Below are 20,526 nucleotides of genomic sequence, written 5' to 3'. Positions count from 1 at the left end.
TTCCAGTCACTCTGTAGACAGCTAGCATTGCACATTTATCAAAAACAAGTTAGGGTGTACATTTGTAAAATATTTCGCCATTTGAATCTGTGTGCGTGCTTTTTTCTTTTCTGTCAAAGGAAATTATTAAAGGGCAATGTAGTTTAAGTACAACTATCAGCAGCTAGCCGGGTGTTTGTTTTGTTTTGTTTTCCAGGCAGTAAACAGAAATGGAAGGGGCAATAATTTTCAGCTGTACATCTTACACAAATCGACAGGCTTTGCATTGGGCACCACCCATTGTTCGCCTTATCAACCACCTCCCCCTCCAGCCTTCACCTAACTAGGAGCAGAATTTGGCATTTCAAACTTGGCATCCCTGGGCAGTGTGTGTGTGTGAATGCAGACATGCATGCTCTTACATCAGTGTGGAACTCCATCAACACACTTGATTAACAAGTGATAAAAGGTCTCAGCTCCTTTCTTAAGTTCTGCCCTAAGGCCACGTCCCACTGGATGTCACTGAAAACCAGAAATCTATACACCTTGAAGAGGCAAAACCAGGTTTTCATTTTCAGAGTGAGGCTGGGTAGGGGCTGACAAGAGTAGAGAGATATTGAATAGTTCTTTACCACCACATGCCAGCAAAGTGTGATCTCAGAAAATTCAATTTATTTATTTATTTATTTATTTATTTATTTAAGCATTTTTATCCCGCCATTCAGCCAAAAAAGGCTCTCACGGCGGCTTACAAAAGTATTTCTTGACAGTCCCTGCCCACAGGCTTACAATCTAAAAAACATGACACAAAAGGAAAGGGGATTGAGAGGGAGGAGGAGGGGGGAAAGCAAAGCAAATTCAGGCACTACATTCTTGGTTGCAAAGTTTAGCAGTGAGGGAAGCAGGAGGAAGGGGGCTCTCAGCTGGAGCTGGACCCAGGCATGATGGACAGGTCTCTACACAACCCACCTAATCTCAATGAGAACCAGGAGTGACTATCACCCAAGAGTAAAACTAGCAAAAGGGAAAATTACACACTAAAAACAAATACATTTTCCCCCTATACCCCACTGCGCGTGTCCTATTTTCCCTAGAGGAGAGTTCATCATACCCTGGAGGGCTTGCAAACTAACAGTAATCCTGTGGCCACCACAAATGTTATATGTAGGTTTGTCCATAGAAAGCTGAGCAATAATACCTGAAGTATTGTCATAGTAATACTGTGACAAATTTTGTGAAGTTTATTTTCAGTTTAAAAAATGGGCTTTCAAGGAATGTGAAAACATTTTTCTACCTCAAAGGTAGAGGTTATAGTTTCCCTGCTAAATGAAATAAACATCCTAAGTGCTCTGGCATCAATCTTGGCGGTCTTTCACATTTTTTCATGCCTTTTCATGGCCCTGATATGTTTCTGCTTCAGTGAATTTTTTCGGGCTTGTTTCTTCATAGCATTATCTTAGTCTCAAACTACATATCAATTGTGTAACTAATAGTTTTCATAAATTTAGTGTAACTGCAAGTGACCCCAATTCGGATCAGGACTAGCACCCAAGAGAAGAGGAGGATTAGATACCACCATCCCATTTCCTGTAAATTACACACACACACACACACACACACACACACACACACTACATGGTGTTCAAAACGAAAAGAAAAAAGTCTCCAGTGGAGGCAATAATAATAATAATAATAATAATAATAATAATAATAATAATAATAATTTTAAAAACATGTTGTGGAATTTTGAGGGTGGGAGAAGGTTGGGGTGGGAGAAGGTTGGGGTGGGAGAAGGTTTAACCCTACCCTCCCAGTGGTCACTGGTCCAGATCTGAATCGGGGCTGCATACATTTTACAATAAAGTAAAGAAAACTGTCAGGGTCACAATTAATGTAATGTGAAGTTTGGCCCCCAAGATAATCAGGTTAAGTAATACACATTATGGCATCACGGCACCATGAAGCCAAAAATGGCTATGCGACTGTGTCACTCTGGCTGGTAGGGCAGAGAAAAGGGAATGAATCTCTATTGCCCATGTCACACTTCAGCCACTACTTGTCTTATGGGACCATCACTGCTACATAACAAAATGTTCACCTCTACGCAGCTCTAGTTGTGTGTAGGGCTTTCTCTGCTGTGGCACCCCGGCTGTGGCATGAGCTCCCAAGAGAGGTTCGCTTGGCGCCTACAGTGTACTCCTTTTGTCGCCAGCCGAAGACCTTTTTATTTTCTCAGCATTTTAACACTTAATTTTAACTTAAATTTAAATTTTACTGTTCTAATTCTGTATTTTAATCTTATATCAATTTCTGCTGCGTGGTTTTATCCTGGTTGTGCTTTTTATACTGTTGTAGCATATCAGCCTTGGGCCACCCGCCCAGCTCGCATGAGATTAGTCCGAGGCCTGGGCTCACAGCAGGCGAGTGGCCTCCCACCCGGCTACCAAGGGCCCTGGCCATGCCTCGCTCATGCTCTGGACCATGGCACTGCCCCCTTCGTGGGGGGTGAGTGAAGAGGCAGAAAGGGGGTAGGATTACCTTGGAAAGCCCGGAGCCAGAAGGGCTGGAGGGGGGCGCAGGCTGCTTGGAGGCCACTGATACAACACCATCTGGCAGACCGGGGGGGCAGGGAGGTTGGAGGGAGGCGCAGCAGGTGTTCCCTGTGAAGGACATGGGGCCTTGCTGGTTTGCAGGCTGTACTGGCTCTTTAAGTGTACTGGCTTTTTAATTGTATTATTCTTTCTGCTTTGCATCTGTTCTGGTATGTGTTGTGTAGTCATGATGGTATGTTACGTGGAGGTGGGAGTGTGGAACTCTGGGCGCCGAGACTCCAAGGTCAGATTAGGCCTCTCACCTGCAGGTTATCTCCATGGCTGTTAGGATAATTGGGTTTATCCCAAGAGGGGAGGGTTGTTAAGAGACAGGCCGAGCTAGGGGTTGGTTCAGCGACGTCATGGGGCCCTAAATTCAAAAGGGGATAAAAAGGGTATCCTGTTTGGGATAAGGATCTTCTGTTCTGGTTTTGGAGGAAGAACACCCAAGTCAGCCTGGGATGGCTGCTCGGAGTAAGCTAGGGTCTTTTTGTTTATTTTAAATGTCTGGATTTCCTGAGACAAGGCAAGCCACTTTTATGGCTGGGGGTGGGTTGTGTGTTTGCAGGTTTTAGATGGAGCCGTGGCTTCTAGTACATTATCCTTTTGTGATTCCTCCTTTAACGCCCCCTTCCTTCCCGTCCCCTTCTCCCATTCTTCCCCATTTGCTGCTACCTCTGGCCAAAACCTTACGTGTTAGTTTTAGCTGAATGGTATTAAACTTGTTTTGGCCCTTAAGCTGAGTGTGTGTGTTTTATTCCAGGAATCTCTGGCTCGTCCCGGTTGGGAAGAGGGCTAGGGCAAGGGGTGGCTGGGGACAACAGGACGTTTGGTCCGGGGCCTACCTTGCAGGAAGGTTGGATTGACTCCAGCCTTCGTCTACATCCCCCTCTCCCCGGGGTTCCTGTCAGCCTTGGGCTGCCCGCCCAGCTTGCATGAGATTAGGCCAAGGCCAAGGCCAAGGCTCACAGCAGGCGAGTGGCCTCCCACCCAGCCACCAAGGGCCCCGGCCGTGCCTCGCTCATGCTCCAGACCGTGGCGCTGCCCCCTTTGTGAGGGAGAGAGCGAAGAGGCAGAAAGGGGGGTAGGATTACCTTGGAAAGCCTGGAGGAGTCAGGCGAGGGGCTTAGCAACCTGTATCAGCTGATGTTATACGTTGTTACTGTTGCTTAGCAACCTGTATCAGCTGAAGCCTTTACAGCAACATACGTAAGCGTTTTATATAGAGAGATTATTAATATTATTATTTAGCCCGGTATTGTCGACACTGATTGGCAGGCAGCTCTCCAGGGTTTCTTTTCTAGGCCTACCTGAAGTTGCCGGGGATTGAACCTGGGACTTTCTGCATGCAATGCAGGTGCTCTGCCACTGAGCTACAGCCCCTTAGGGGAACTATATACAGCTGGATTGGAAGAGGGACTATCAGTCCAGTTGTCTCAGCAACAGGGGCACATTCCTTCTCCCCAACATCCACCCCATTACAAACAGCTTTGCACCCTTTTGCAATGGGGGGCAAAAACTTGCCAGAAGCATGTTTGTCAAATGTGTCAAACCCCATTGCCTTCTTTTACATAACACTAATCAGGAGTAATCTGAGTAAGTCTACATATTTTTCAACATGCACATAAGAACTGCCTACCTGGATAATAAAAAGGCCATCTACTGATAACCACTTCTATATTGGGGTTTAACATAACATGTGTCTGTGTGTGATGCATTTGCAATTTTGCATTGACCTAAGTACATCCCAAAAATGGGCTAAGCCTTAAGGCAGCAGGATGGTTTTCATGGTGAAGCATGCATTATGCACATAAACTATATAGAGTTCTAACTACCATGCCCACCAGATTAAGATTGCAACGAATGCAGACAACCATTTACTAGGTAGTAGTGATGTACACGTGACCACCTGGTACACTGACCAGATATCTACTTAGCAGTCACTTTGAGTTCAATATATGAGAACAAAGAAGAAAAAAGATATTTATAGATGTCAGTTGTATTAACTGGCTTTGGAAAGTTTTTACTGATTACCATATTGAAGAAGAATAAATTGTCTATTCAGGAGCTGTTTACTACAGGTATTTGAAGAGAATAGTTTAATCTCCCTCTTTTTAAAGATTTGCATACAAGAGCCAAAGCCTATTGATTTGTTGTGATGATATCAGGCCACTGATGAAGGCTTTTGTGTCAAAACACGTTTGGCTTATCTTGTAATATATTTTATAGAACTAAGCCTATTGGAGTTTTATTATTGGTGTGTTATTATATGTTACCACTAGATTTTGTAATGAAAGGTCCTATACAGCCTTTTTTGGCTGAAAAGGATTTTGTTAAGAAATATTGTGTGTCTTTTTCCCCCCCATCGCTGACTGTATCGTGCTGCCAAGAGGTGAGGAGAATCTTAGCACTCCCTTCCATATCTGATTCTGCTCAGGTACAGAAGTGAAGTTGGATTTTCCCCACAGACAGATGGCCAAGTTCCCAAGTGGTTACATGCAAAATGCAGTAATTTACTGTTTGCGCTTGGTTGCCTTATATTCCTCCTGTTATGGTATACATTTCCCCCCTAATCTGTTGAATGTATGCAGAGTAGTTCCATATCCACAGGATTTTTATTATAAAATGGTTTCAGCTCCCAACATAGTAGACAATTACAGCTGCAACTGAGAGTTTTTAACGTTTTGTGAAGTTTTGCAGTCTCCTGGGGCTGAAATTAATCCCTCCCAACTGTAGACTCAACTCAGTGTTTCAAACTGCAGTTCTGGACACTTTGGGGGGGAAAGCTTTGGATCTATTTTCAGGCACATCAGCAGCAGCACTTTTGTTGAAAGCCATGTCTCCTATTTCACAGCTGGTGACAGTGCTGATAACTTCCCTTCATCTGAAGGAGGAGCTGCACGCCAGCCAAGACCCTTTCTCCTATTCCGCCAATAAGCTGGAAAAAGAGATGACAGAAGAAGGTAAGCCTGGGTTACAAGTCCCTGCAGTCTGCAAAGATCCTAGCAATGTTAACCCCCACCCCTGGGCACCCCCATAAAATGAAGACAATTTTACTGCCAGCTATTGCCAGTCAATTTTGATCTCATCTGCATCGGAAACCTTGTATACTTAGATGTTGATGTCCCTGTCACTAGTTGTGCCCAGTCCTGCCTCCTGCCTCTGTATGCCCTCTAGTGTGTAGGTTTATATACTTTAGAAGACAGAAATAACTTTCAAAATGATCTTGATAGGTTAGAAAACTGGGCGGAAAATAACGTAACGAAATTTAACTCATTTAGGAAAGAGAAATCAATTTGCACAGGTAATGGGAGAAACCTGACTTGACCATAGCAGGTGTGAAAAAGTTTTTGGAGCTGTGTTTAATCACAAGCTGAATATAAGTCATCTGTGTGATGTGGTTGCAAAAAAAAAAAAAAGGCAAATGCAATTCATGTTGCATCAATGGAAATTTAGTTTCTAAATTACAGGAAGTAATAGCTCCAATCTAGTCTGTGCTGGTTAGACGTCACCTCAAATATTGTGGCCAGTTCTGGACAGCACACTTTAAGAAGGATTCAGATAAATCGGAACAAGTTCAGAGAAGAGCAACAAAGATGATCAGAGGACCAGAAACGAAGTCTTAAAAGGAAAGACTGAAGGAATTGGATATGTTTAGCCTTGAGAAGAGAAGACTTTTAAAGTACCTAAAGGGTTGTCACACAGAAGAGGGCTGCAACCTGTTCTTAATTGTCCTAGACTGTAGGATACAACGTAATGGGCTTAAGTTACAGGATGGCAGATTATTTTATTAGATTGTAAGCCTATGCGGCAGGGTCTTGCTATTTACTGTTTTACTCTGTACAGCACCATGTACATTGATGGTGCTATATAAATAAATAATAATAATAATAATTATGGTTGAGTCAGAGCAGTTAGACAATGGAACCAAATGCCTAGGAAGGTAGTGGGCTCTTCATCACTGGAGTGATTTAAGCAGAGACTGGACAGCTCTTTGTCAGGGATGTTTTAAATTGGATTCCTGCACTGAGCAGGGTGTAGGCTCCAACGCCAGACTTGGGGTGGGTAGTGGGGCGAAACAGCACCCCAACCCCTGGTGTAAGGGCTGATGTTGAACTGGGACATCAGAGCCCAAGAACTGATGGTCCTAGGTCACTTCCAGCTTGGCTGTATTTACAATGAATGTAAGCCTTGCTATTTTATTGTTTTACTCTGTACAGCACCATGTACATTGATGGTGCTATATAATATGCCACCTGGCTAGTCACTTGTGGCCTGACTCCTCCTCCTCCTCCTCCTCCTCCTCATGTATTTAAATGATATACATTTTTCTAAATGTTTACTTCAAAGTAGGGGGGAAATAACTCAATGCAGTGTGAAAAGTGTCTCCGGGGTTATCTGGGGTTATTCCTAGCTACAATTTGTCATGCATTTCAAGTGGCTTAGGAGAATGAAGTCAGAGAACAGCTGTACTCCACTTGGAAGGGAACAGCCGAACTGAAAATATCTGAAACAGCTGTACCACAGCATCTCCATTCAGACTTGCTTTGTGTCACGCCACTGTGCAGTCTAAAAGACTGCAGATGAAACATGTATTTTATCCCATACATTCCCTTTGGTGCATTCATGAATACTTATTCACACATAACAGGACAGGAAATGTGACTTCACCCAAAGACAACGTACGTGACATTTCTCCCTTCCGAAAGGCAGACTGATCGCTCATAAGCTGCGAAAGCCAAGTTTAAAGTTGTTGTTCTTTTTAAAAAAAACCTCTGCTGATAACAGAGCACGATTTCTTCCCTAATGACTAGTTCAGTGCAATGAAAACAACAACAATTTAGAGTAGGGAAGCCCTTTTTTAAAAAGAAAAATCCACTCCTTTCTGGAGCCATGCCAACAAGATAATTGGAAAGTTGTTGCCTGGTATGCAAAAGGAGAAGAGGAAACATGGTTTTCCTACTTATCGACCAGAGCTACTAAAATGGAATGTATTAAATTGAAAGTAAAAAGTTTAAGAAAATAACATGCGTGATTCAATTATTCAACAGCTATGCTGGGAATGCACAACTGCTGTGGATGTGTGTACATGTACACACAGCACTGAGCCATCTGTTTATAGGGAGGCATGAGGTAGTATAGTGACTACTACAGTAAATAGCCCATTAGAAAGGGGAGATCGAGGTTTGAATCCCCTCTTATCCATTAAGCTCACTGGATGACCTCAGGCCAGTCATCATCCATCTGATAAAAGTTTGTTGTGAGGACAAAATAGGGAAGAAAGAGTACATGTGCTCCTCTGAGCTCCTTAGAGCAGGGTAGGACAAAACATTAAAAACTCACCACACAATGGGCATGGCTAGACAGGGCGATATCCCGGGGATTGCCCCGGGATTATCCCTGTACGTCCACATGACGCACAGGGTATTCCGGGTGCAGGGAGGGATGATCCCTCCCTTTCCCCGGGATAACGGCACCACTTTTATCCTGACTTTTCCTGCGGTCTCGGGATGATCCCAAGACTACAGGAGGTGTGGGCCGCCGTCCCAGTTTCATTCTGGCTCCTTGTGAGTAACTGGGGGGAGCGGGAGGTGTTTGTTTATTTTTAAGAACACTTACTTTTCACTGGAGCGCTCGAGCACTTATCTTAAAAAAAAAAAATCCAAAAAGACAGGAACGATGTCCTCTTACTCCCGGAACGTCATGCGCCACTTGTAGACTGAGGGGGGAGGATCTCATGATCACCATATCGTGAGATCCTCCCCCTCCGGTCCCTAGGTCTAGACATGCCCAATGTAACTAATTACTTCTTACATTTGTAATCAATCATTCTTCAAAAAGCAAAGGACAGAATACATTGAGAATCACAGAAGGCTTAGAGCAGCGGGGGGAGCCTGTGGTCCTCCAGATATTATTGGACTACAACTCCAATCATCCTTGACTTCTGGATATGTTGGGTGGGCTTGATGGGAGTTGGAGTCCAGCAACCTTGGGAGAACCGTAAGTTCCCCACTTGTGGCTTATAGTATAGTATCAGGCAATGACCGTGTCTTTTCACCATCTAGGCTGTGATAAACTTGAGGGCTGTCTAAATGCTCTGGAAGCCCCGAGGTGGCTCCGTGCTGCTGCTGCACTAACTATGTTAAGCAGCAGCCACCTCGAAGCCATCGTGGGGTTTTCCAAAGAAGCTCCGCTTTTTAAAAGTCATGGACTTAACCCGACTTTTCAGGATGGAGTGCGGTGAACACGGCCCTTCTGCTGTCTAACTGCTTTCCATCCTTGATGCAGAGGTATGCCCGGGCAGATGGCAACCCCTGATTGGTCACCATTTGCCCAGGCAGAGGGCAGGGGGTGGGTCTGGGTGCCAGAAACCCCACACTTTTTCTGCAGCATCAGGATTAATCGCCACTTCCCCAATGCAGCAAAAGCATGAGGTTAGCTTATCATGGCGGCAACCCACCACCTTATAGGCAGTCCCTTAGTCCTTAGACTCCAGAGATTGTACCTTGTGCCCTCAGCTTCACCTCTTGTAGAAGTGCTCATGACCCTTTAGCATTTTCACTGGAAGAAACAAGCTTTTAAAATATAAGACCACTTTAAAGCAAGATTGTTGTCTAAGATTGGAATGGATATTTTGTCTTCCCATTGAGCTTTGATATATCTGGTAGCTAATAAAAGCATTAAATAGAGCAAGACAGGGTCATCCCAACTTTCCTCAACATTCCTACCATGGTTGGCATTTCTCTTTGTTTCCCTATTTAATTTAGGATAAGAAGGACTTGTAATAATCTGCGGAAATGATAAAATAACAATTTCTGCTGCTGTGAAATGGGCACCCTTGTCAGTTATAGGTAGCAGTGCTGCCCCTCTTGAGCACCCTGAAAATTTCTTTATTGGAATTGGTGCTGTGACAGTATGGTTTGCTTATTTATTTGCTTGCTTGCTTGATTTGTATCCTGCCTTTCCACTACCAGTACTGCTCAAGGTAGCTAGCGACAATAGAATGTAAGATGAAATACAAAATTACAGTTGAAACATAGAAGCAAATCAATTAAAACACATCAATGAAATTAAGAAGCAAATAGCACCCACCACCACCAATTATGTTTAAAAGCCCAATGCCTGTCCAATAAAAATGTCTTTGCCTGCCAGTGGAAGGACATCAAAGAAGTTTTAATTATAATTTTGAATTTATCTTATCTTATTTTTTTTTAGCCATTCAGAGCATCTAACAGCATCTAGTCCATAATTGCTTGCCTGAGCACTAACAACTGGAGGGTTCTTACTATCTTCAAATTGTATAACTGGAGCATTTGAAATAATTTCCTTTGTTTTATACAGGAAACCTAATTATATGGTCCCCAGAACCAGGATATGGTGGATATTAGTAAGAGGTTTATAGTTCCCAGTATCAGCAGAGGTAGTCCACCATTCCCCAAAAGCACCTCTGGTCTGTTATGTCTGTTTGCAGTTCTCTGATGACAATTGCCTTCTCTGGCTTTGACCCATAGTCTCTGATGATTTGTCCAAGAAAAAAATGTGCTTTCTGCCAAAACATTTTTTTTTAAAAAGAGGACTAAGAAAACAGATTTTTGTTTATTTCAATTCTGATTCCTGAGGCCAACGGTATGCAATTTTTCTTTCATGTTCCTCCACTGGTGAATCAATAGTTAAGATGTCACCCATAAAACAATGACTCCTATCACATTTTCCTTTGCACAGTCTTAGGAGTACTAATGTTCCCAAACAGAAGGCATTGAAAATAGAACCTCCCAAAGGATGTGAGTCATTTTAGCACACTCTGGTCTGCTAAAGGGATTTGGCAGAATCTTATTGAGGCAATCATCTTGGAGAATACTCTACCTCCGGCCATTTTTAGGGGAAGGTTCTCTAACATGGGACAAATATTTTTTTTCTCTGAGCACAACTTCATCAAGCTGTTCATGCTATACACAGATGTTTTCTCTTGATGACTAGAACCATTGGTGTGCACGGGTGTGTGTGTGGCTCATTAATTTCCCTAATTATGCAATGTTTCTTCATCCACTCCATGCATTTTCTACTTTCTAGAACAAGGGAATTAAAATTCTGGGGAGCATTTGTATGCTATACATTTTCAGATGTCTATAAGGTGCCCTTTTCAGTGGGCCAGTGGGCCTATAAGGTGCCAAACACACCTTCCATTTCACTCCCATTTTTGCTAATCCCATTCCATGATTGAGGACATGATGGCTCAGCACCAATTTGCATGCAGCAGGTCCCAGTTTCCCATGTAGGGCTGGAAAACACCTGCCTGAAACGCCGGAGAACTGCTGCCAGTCAGTGTTGACAATAGCTGGCTAGATAGGCCACTTCCTACATTCCTATCATATCCAGAAAGAACTCAAACTGAATTGCTTTGTTTAGATCTGGTTTGTCAAGTGCCTACTACAGTCTGTTCCCTCCTAGACTATGGAGAACATCCTGCTTTATTCAGGTTGGAAAGATTTTGAGATTCTTTATATTATCAGTCTCCTCTGAGACTACTGTGACATCTATTGAATCTATTTAGAAATCAAACTATTGCCCCACAAGTTGTTAGATGTATCTTCTATGCAGGTTCAGTGTATCCATAAACTATGTATCTTTTGCAGGTTCAGTGTATCCATAAACTATGTATCTTAAGAAAAAATATCTGTCCTGGTGTCTGGTATTTCTTGATCCATCTGTGTATGAGAACTGATAGCAAAGTGCCCTGATTTTGAACATTTCCTGTCCTAGGCTTCTTCAGTTGAGAAGAAATCTACAGTTTTGTGGATATTTCCATATCTTGCCCAGGCAAACTGAAAAATGTACGTACATACGTACGTACGTACACGTGTGTGTGTGTGTGTGTGTGTTTTACAATCTGTTTGTGTTTTACATTTTCCGATCTCCATTTTGTATTGCTTTTGCAGTTACCTGAGAAGTGAATTTGTCCTTTTCAAAATGGCTGCTGCCACTGCTTCTGGTGTTCTATGTAGAGGCTCACTCTTCCAAGTTACTCTCATGGTGCCTCTGCTTCCTGTTGATCCATTGCAATTGCCTTGCCATCTCTACTGCCTTGCAAAGGCACTCTCAATTCTTTTGTCTAGAATCTAATTCAACAGTTTTTCCAGGCTTCTGAACTCATTAATAAAATCAGGAATTTTCATAAAGCACATTTGGTTTTGGAAGAAAATGCAGGTCACATTGGGATGGGACAGCTTTATACTAATCTTTATAGCCCTCTTCATCAAAGCATTTGTGTTTAGAGATGTTTCTTGCTTCTTTGTCCTTAGCTTAAAGGAGTGGATTTTCTTGTATAATTCCTTCCCCCTTTTGTGGTCAGGAAAAGCCACCAAGCAAATTTCCCTTTCTGTTCAGGCCAGGCTGCACGATTATTAAAGCTGAAGTGTGGCATTTAGCCTATTCTTCCAAGTGTCTGTGTGCTAGAAATTTAACTGCTGACACCATGTCATGCATGGCTTATAGAAAAAGGAATTGTTGCATTTCCCCTAAAGGATCAGAGTGCTTTTGGGGATGCTTTTGGGGATGCTTTTGGGGGTGCTTTTGGACCCAAAATTTTCCCTTGGGGCACAGGTGGACGCGGTGGCACGGAGCACCTTTTATCAGCTTAGGCTAATATACCAACTATGCCCTTATCTGGGCAGTGAATGCCTAGCTACACTTATTGATGATCTGATAACCTCTCAACTGGATTACTGCAATGTGTTATATGTAGGGGCTGCCTTTGAAAACTGTCTGAAAAATTCAGCTGGCCCCAAACAGGGCAAACCAAAAGGAGAGCATCCAACACAGGTCAGAAAAAGGAAAGATGGATTCTCAGGATACAAAATGTTTATTTTCACAAAGCCTGACATGTTTTGGCCTGTACTATATTCAAAGGCCTTCCTCAGGAGGTTGTTGGAAGATAGTGTCTGCAGAATTTTTTCTAGCAAAATAATTGTCTCCTGTAATCATCTATATACTTTTTCAGCTGCACTGGCTTTCCAGTTCATGTCCACGGATGATTCAAAGTGCTGGTATTAACATTCAAAGCCCTTAAAGGCTTGGGGACAAGTTATGTGGAGAATCACCTCCTCCAATATGTACCTGCTCAGACCCAAAGATCATCTTCAGGGGTCCTTCTCTGGGAGCCCCCGCCAAAGGAAGTGAGGCAGATGAGAGAGACTTTTCTGCTGTGGCACCCTGGCTGTGGAACGAGTTCCCTAGAGAAGTTTGCTTGGCTCCTACGTTGGGCTCCTTCTGGTGACAGGTGAAGACCTTTTTGTTTTCCCAGCATTTTAGAATCTCTATTTTCTAGTCTTTTAGCTTTGCTTTTTAAACCTGTTACTGTATTTTAAATCTCTGCATTGCTGCTAGGTTCTGATTGTATTTTTATACTGGTAGGTAGGTAGGTAAAGCTTTATTTTTTCAACCAATGGTTACAACAAGCATAGTAAAAGCAATGCTAAAACAAATCATACATTCTGCAAGGTCAGAAATTTTGCTCTATACATTTAGGCTGTAATGTGCTTTTAAGCTTCCATATTTTATAATATTTATTTATAAATTTGTAAATAAAGATTATTTATAATTTTTATTTTTTGTGAACCACTCAGAGAGCTTTGGCTATTAGTCAGTTTAGAAATGTTAACAACAACAACAACAATAACAACAACAACATAGAAAAAAGGAACTCCCAGATCAATCCAAACTACAACAATTCATGATGGAACCACCTTGAGACAAAATTGATAATTTTTCCATCCATTTGGATTACTGCAATTTTATCCTCACACAACAAGTAGAGTGTCATGATTCTAAGCCCTCTCACTGCGATGCAAAACAATAAAGAGGTCTGCCAAGTAATCCACAAAACTTTATTCAGCAAATAAACATGACTTCACACCTGAAGGGAGTGTAGAACACTAAAAGCTTTCCGCTAAGCAAAAACTTGGCTAACTAAACTAGGCAGCTGTTCTTTCAACAAAAGGGAAAGGTTTTCCCCAAGCCACTTTTGCTTCAGGGGCATTCTTCTGAAGAAGTCTTTGGCAAGAAGCTAGCTAAGCTGATCGCCTCTCCCCTGCTTTCAGCATCACCTGCTTGACCCAACAGCAGACACTGGGATTGGTAAACTCTGAAGTCCCTTCCTCCTCTGGGGAAAGCTGAGTTCCCACGGACTCTGAGTTGTTAGCATTCTCTCTGATAACATCCTGTAAAGATTCATCCCTAGTTCCTGAAGAGCCTGGGGGAATCCCCTCCCCTGCTTTCTGTGTTGGCTGGTAAATTTCTAGTCCTGTTTCTTCTGGTTCAGAATCTGATTCCAATTGCTAGCCTGAAATCCCTTCCCACACGTTAGGGAGAACAGGCCTGATCCTGACACATAGGAGCAAAGCTAGGTGAAGGTCATGCAGTAGGATCCATAGCCAGTCTGAGATTTGAACTCAAGTGTCCCCAGTCCATATCTGACACTCTACTCTACTCAAGCAACATGCACAATTACAGCTGGATCTACTTGCTCGCTTCCTACCCCATCTTCCTGAAACCATTCCCTGCCTCTTCCTTCCTTTCTCACTTCTTCAGGATGACTGACCAGACTATACTTTAGAAAAATGATGCTAGCAGAACTAACATGCACATTGGGCTGCATCTTTCAACTAAAAGTCTCTTTTTAAACCAGCTTTAATGTTTTTTATACCATTCTAGCTAACTTCTTTTATGCTAGAGTTTAGAAATAGAAAGGAAATATTCCCTATACATCATAATTAGCTAAATTATTTATATCTCAGTTCTGAAACTGTAAATTATAGCAGAAAGAGAAAATGTCATCAATAATAGTTATTTATTAATCACTATCATAATACAAGTGATTAAGTGAGTGTTTACGGCTAAGTTCATAGCCATCAAATTTGACTTTATGGCTATTCTAATGGACTTGGTACCATGTCTTAATGCTATAGAGACTCATTTGAAGAATACTGTCAAAATGTCCTGTGACTCAGCGTAAATAATGGAGGAAGGTAATAAGGTCAGGCAGAGGGAACAGAGGATCACAAACAGAAAAATAATAAAGTAGAAATGGCTTCCATAGAGGAATATGAGCAGACAAGTGGCTGCTAAAAAGTTAGTGAATCCAGAAAGAATCTAGAAAGGAAATTGCCAATTTACAGCACAATCAGCCCTGATACATGCTTGTTAGCAAGTAAGTATTTAGACTGGGCCACATCCACAGCATTCCATCAGAAATCAATACATAGTATGACCTGAGGTTAAACTAGCACTAAAGGGCAGTTTATGCTGAGTACTGTGAACAATTTTATACCAGCATAAAGAATGCTAAGAGCTAATGAGGGAAATGGGCAATTCATAATAAACAAAACAAAGCCTGTGAAATTCCTTCAGACTTTAAAGAATGGATCAAAAGTATTGTGACTATGTCTAGTCTTTGATTCTCAAAGCGTCATGTATTTTCATCTTTAAACATAGGCCATAGCTAGACCAGGCCTATATCCCGGGATTATCCCGGGATCATCCCTGTGCATCTAAATGACACACAGGGGATCCCGGGAGCAGGCAGGGACGACCCCTCCATTTTCCTGGGATAATCCTTAGGTCTAGCTAAGGCCACAGTTGAAGGTAATCCACCAAAGCAACTAGCCATCTCCACGTCATAAATCCCAAACCAGAATGGCAGAAATGATTGAATTTTTAGGGACTGGTTCGCACTGCATAGGTATATGCACGTGCTTCCATGTACCTGTGCCTCTGACCCCCACAATTTTCCCCCTTTGAGGGGGAAAGCTTGTGAGGTCAAGCATACATACATGATACATTTCCCATGAAACTGGTGATTAAAATTCAGGACAAATTAGTAGCAAAAGTGATCTCATCCATTTGTGTGTTTATGCAGTGAATCTAAGGTTTGTTCAAGCGAACGGGTTTTGGGAAGCCAATTTTTGGCTTCATACAAAATAAACAAACTTGAGAGACAGCAGCTTATAAAAAATGAAAATGTTAATATATCAGTCCAGTAAGGGAAAGAGAATGTTTCCCTTCTAAGAGGACCCTGGCATTTTGGGCAATAGAGAAAGGGCAGGAGGAATAGACATGCCTTCACTTTCCTTCCCCACATAATGCTTAAGTCTGTTGCATGATGGACTAATGGGTATATTTAACAAATCTTTTTTAGTCTGTTGGGAGGGACCACTGAGGGAGTGTTTAATTCATGGCAAAGCGTTGTCATTGTACTCATTGAACCTGCCAGTTTGTGCAAAGGGGGTGGTCCACATGACAAAGTATGATGTGGCGCATTTACCCATACATGTTCCGCTCACATTTAGTTATTTATTTACTGAAACATTTGTATCCCACCCTATATCACAAGGATCTCAGAGCGTCATACAGATAAAATCATACAACATCATTTATGCCATTCCACACACATTTATGCCCAATCCTCACAATCTATCCACCTCTTCTTTAAGGAGAAAGGGCTGTGGTGCTTACCCCAATACATCAAACTTTCCAAAATAGAATTTAGCTGGGCTACAGAGAATTATTATCTGGGTACAAGATGAAACACTCAGATGGCTGCCTTGCCAACTATTTTTAGTATACACCACTTATTAACACATAAAGAATTTTGTACATTTGGCATCTCTGCAAACCTGAGATGACGGACAAGATGCTCTTGTCTTGTTTTTTAATTTACCTCAGATTTAGGCCTTAGCTAGACCTAAGGTTTATCCCGGGATCGTCCTGGGGTCATCCCTGTTCATGTAAATGACACACAGGCTATCCCGGGACCAGGCAGGGATGACCCCGGAACAATCCTGGGATAAACCTTAGGTCTAGCTAAGGCCCCAGTCTCAATTGGGCAAACAAAGCTGAGTCTGAATCGTGTGGAAGAGTTATCCTTGCAGGATTAGCAACTGCAGAAGCAAGAGCACAGTCCACAAGGAACATCTTTTGAACAATTATAATTTATGTTAATGAGAGATGCATAATGTCAGGTTATTGCAAAATGTATGACCAACAAAATCATCCATTACATATTGAAAATTGGGTTGAAGATCTTTTACACCTGTCCATAAAAGAAGCAATCATGTACCACAAAAGAGAGAAATCTGAGAAACTTAATCCAATTTAGTAGTCATTTCTACAATTATTCCTTAATTTCCTCCTAATCTTTTATTGGACTCTACCCAGGTGCCACCCCTCTTCTCCCAGTGTCCTTTTAATTTAATATTTTCTCATAATGTTAAAACATTTTATGTCTTTAAAAAAATTATATTCTACATCCAAATGTTTTCCAAGTAGGGGAATCAAGATGGGTGCTGGGGATGGCTTGTTAAATCTGGACTTGTCAAGAGAGTTATCTTCTCTGCGGTTGTATTTTATTATTATTTTGTTAATTTTCTTTAAATATTCACACTATTAACAAAATTAGTCATCCAGCATTTTAAAAGTACTGTGATATGCAAAGTGTATCTAGACTATCGATGAGGGATAGCAATAAAGAAGTGATTGATGTACATGTAACTGAGGGTAACAATAAATGCATCTGATGAAGTGGAATAAAGTTTATACTAAGGTAATTTTTATAACTCTTAAGGTGCATGCAAAAAAGTAGCACAGCTACCTCTCTAAAAATCGAGGAAAGGTTTTATATAAAATTACTTTTATATATGAAATAATTATTCTAAAGCCCAACACATAGTTCTTAGTAAATGCTACATTTTTCAATTCATGCATTTAAGAATATTCATTCTGACACACTAGCAGATTCAGGAGGGAAATCTCTGCTTAAATGTTTTATGATGCCCTGCTGTGAGCTAAGGTTAAAGCTGGAGCTATTAGTATGCACATCCTCTGTAGTTACTAAGAACTGTTTATTTTAAAATGTATCATATAATATAAAGTGAATTCTCCTTTCCTCCTCATGCACAACTGACAAATTTTATCCCATGGGTTATATTTTCTGCATCAGAAAACAACTATACACAACCTGCCACTGAATGCATATCATGAAAAAGAGCTTTGGAGTTCATTTTCCTTAACTGCACATATGATTTTGCATGTTTAAAAATAAAATAGAATGTGCATGTAACTCATTATTGAAATCACTCAACTCTGCCTCTTCAATCATAATTAATGGTAATCTGTTATATGCATGTAAATAGTAAATGAGTAATAATAAAAAAAAAATATTTATTTGTTACCCGCCTCTCCCTCTGGATGTTTAAGTAATGACTATCTATTTCCCACCTAATATATTATTTTCATCTTATTTATTCTAAATAAACTAATGAGAATGTTTGCATGGTGTTTCTCTAGAGACCCAAATGAACTACTATCTGATCTCCAACTTGATAGTTTCAGATAAGTTAAATCAGTTCCTTTGAAAATCCACAAAACCATGTTACAAATGATACATTTTAAACAAAAATGGCATGTGTGCCACCTAATTACATATGCAAATTAAACAATCCTATGCATATTTAGACAGAAACAATCCTGCAACTCCCAGCATTCCCATCCACCATGGCTGGCTGGGGAATGCTGGGAGTTGTTGGACTTTTTTATGTCTAAACATGCGTAGGATTGCACAGCTCTGCCATTTAAAACTTGACTCACTTAGAGAGGCCTTCAGAAACAGAAGGAGCAGAAGGGATTGCTTTTATTATTTATTTATTGTTTTATTTATTTCATTTATATACCGCTCCATAGCCAAAGCTCTCTGGGCAATTTACAAAAGTTAAAAACAGTGAACATTAAAAACATAAAGGACTTAAAGAGAAAGAAACCAATAAAATTGGGTGGGGGGTGCGATCTTGGATTTGAGAATGTAGTGGGAAGTGAAAGAAATAGCTGATGAGTTTATCGGACAATACGTACCTTTCTCGGAAGACTATTCATTGTAAATATCAAGTATTTGGCAAATAATGAGAGCAGGTGCATATAACCACTTTAATGAGCTTGATGAGCAATCAGATGCTTCAGTTGCATAAAATTTAACAGCAAATACTACTTAAGGCTGCATGAACAGAAGCATAATTTTCAACATTTAGGAAATGACAGCGGTACTTTATTATTATTATTATTTATGTATATAGCACCATCAATGTACATGGTGCATTCACTCAAGATGGGTGATGTCTCAGGTCAAATGCTGGGACCCATTTAAGTTGTTGCATTTTGAACATAGCTGGTTCACACAATGCATCTCACACAACATGTGTGTGATGGGCCATCACAGACACACCACCACTAGCAAAAGTCATAGACTCAGACGCAATGGTTTTCAACAGTCAATTCACAAATGCAGCTGCCATTCATCAGGCACAGCAATTAACTTAATTACTTTATACTTGGTGAGTGGTAGCTGAATCTACTTTCCACACAAACTAGTGGTAGCTCTCCAAGGTCTTCCACAGGGGGCTTTCCTAACCCTGTTCCCTAAGATCATTTTAATCATGGGAAATGCTAGGAATTGAACATGAGACTTTCTACATGCAAAACATGTGCTCCACCACTAGGATGGCCACTTATGTATCACTGAAAAGGGTTGACAAAAAGATTTGCATATGCTAATTTATAGGTATAGATGCAAATTTGGAAATAATTACTAGAATTTAAATACAAGTATGATACACCTCCCCAAGATGGAGAAGACCATGACCAGGTGGTCTGTGTGCCTGCCTGTTCAGTCTGTTGTCTAGGTGCTCAGTGCTGATGGCCCCTGGACTCTCCCTTCTTACAATGCTTTATCTTTAAACCAGACTTGCACTGCATGTCCTTCGAAGAGAGAACTGTCCTCTGTAAAGTATGACACATGGCCACCCTTATCCATCAATCAAATAGTTATAATTTGGCACATAATCCAGTACTATGTACAAATTCAGCCGCATGCACACAGAGTTCAAATACAGGGATTGCATCTTTAAAGTGGATACAGAAAGGAGATGACACCATGTACCCACATTTGCCTAGCTGGAAGTCAATAGATAGAACTAAAATGCATGAGCAATTTGTAATAGACTGCCAATACGTACAAAAGTTAAGAATGAGTCAAGTCCTACTTCCATGAATAATGCATTCTCTCACAATGAGAAAACAACAGAGTTTGTCTGGTTAGCTGCCATTTTGATTGGGGAAAAAAGCAAAGGACAACTGTAGTTTTAATTAGCACCATAGCAATTTTGTTTACATCATGTCTGGATTTCAGATAGGTTGAAAACAAGTGTGCAATTTGAAAGTTTGACATATTTTACTAATTTTTCCTAGACAAAAATTAGGATAATAGAACACTATCATCACAATGAATGATTCAGTGAATGAATAGTGCATCATGAGTTAAAAAGTTTTCCTCAGTCCTTTTTATTCTGCATTATGGGACAGAGACCAGCTGATCCTCTTTTAGAGATTGACAGGCAGAATGCTTCTCTGATGCTCTTGTTAGACCTCTCAGCAGCAGGTTGAAAATCTGACAGGGGTCTCAGCAAGTGTACTCCAATGGGTTAACTCTATTTTGTTCATGAGGACACAACCATATTTTAATATTAGGGGAACAATCCTTGAGCTTGTGTGATTCCCTCCCTCTCCTCCACTGTGGCCACAGGTAAGAGATAGGAAACATCCATTCCATTTTAAGCTAACCACAACTTGTCAGTATTAACTAGGGCAAACTGTGGTTGGGTTTAACTATGATTTGTCTGATCAAGCCAAGATCAAACCATGATTTCTTATCTTGGCTTATTCACATAAACCATAGTTTCCTCGCTCTCCTTTATTCCTCATATCGAGGCAGTAGCTAAATCCTGTCGTTTCTTCCTGTATAATATTGCCAGGATTCGACCATTTTTGTCTGTCTCTTCTGCCAAGACTCTCGTTCACGCACTGGTTATCTCTCGGTTGGACTACTGCAACCTTCTTCTCTCTGGCCTTCCTTCAT

The sequence above is a fragment of the Elgaria multicarinata genome, chromosome 8, assembly GCF_023053635.1.
Source record: "Elgaria multicarinata webbii isolate HBS135686 ecotype San Diego chromosome 8, rElgMul1.1.pri, whole genome shotgun sequence".
In the NCBI taxonomy this organism is placed as follows: Eukaryota; Metazoa; Chordata; class Lepidosauria; order Squamata; family Anguidae; genus Elgaria; species Elgaria multicarinata.
The sequence above is the reverse complement of the archived record's forward strand: the minus strand, read 5'-3'. Positions refer to the sequence as shown.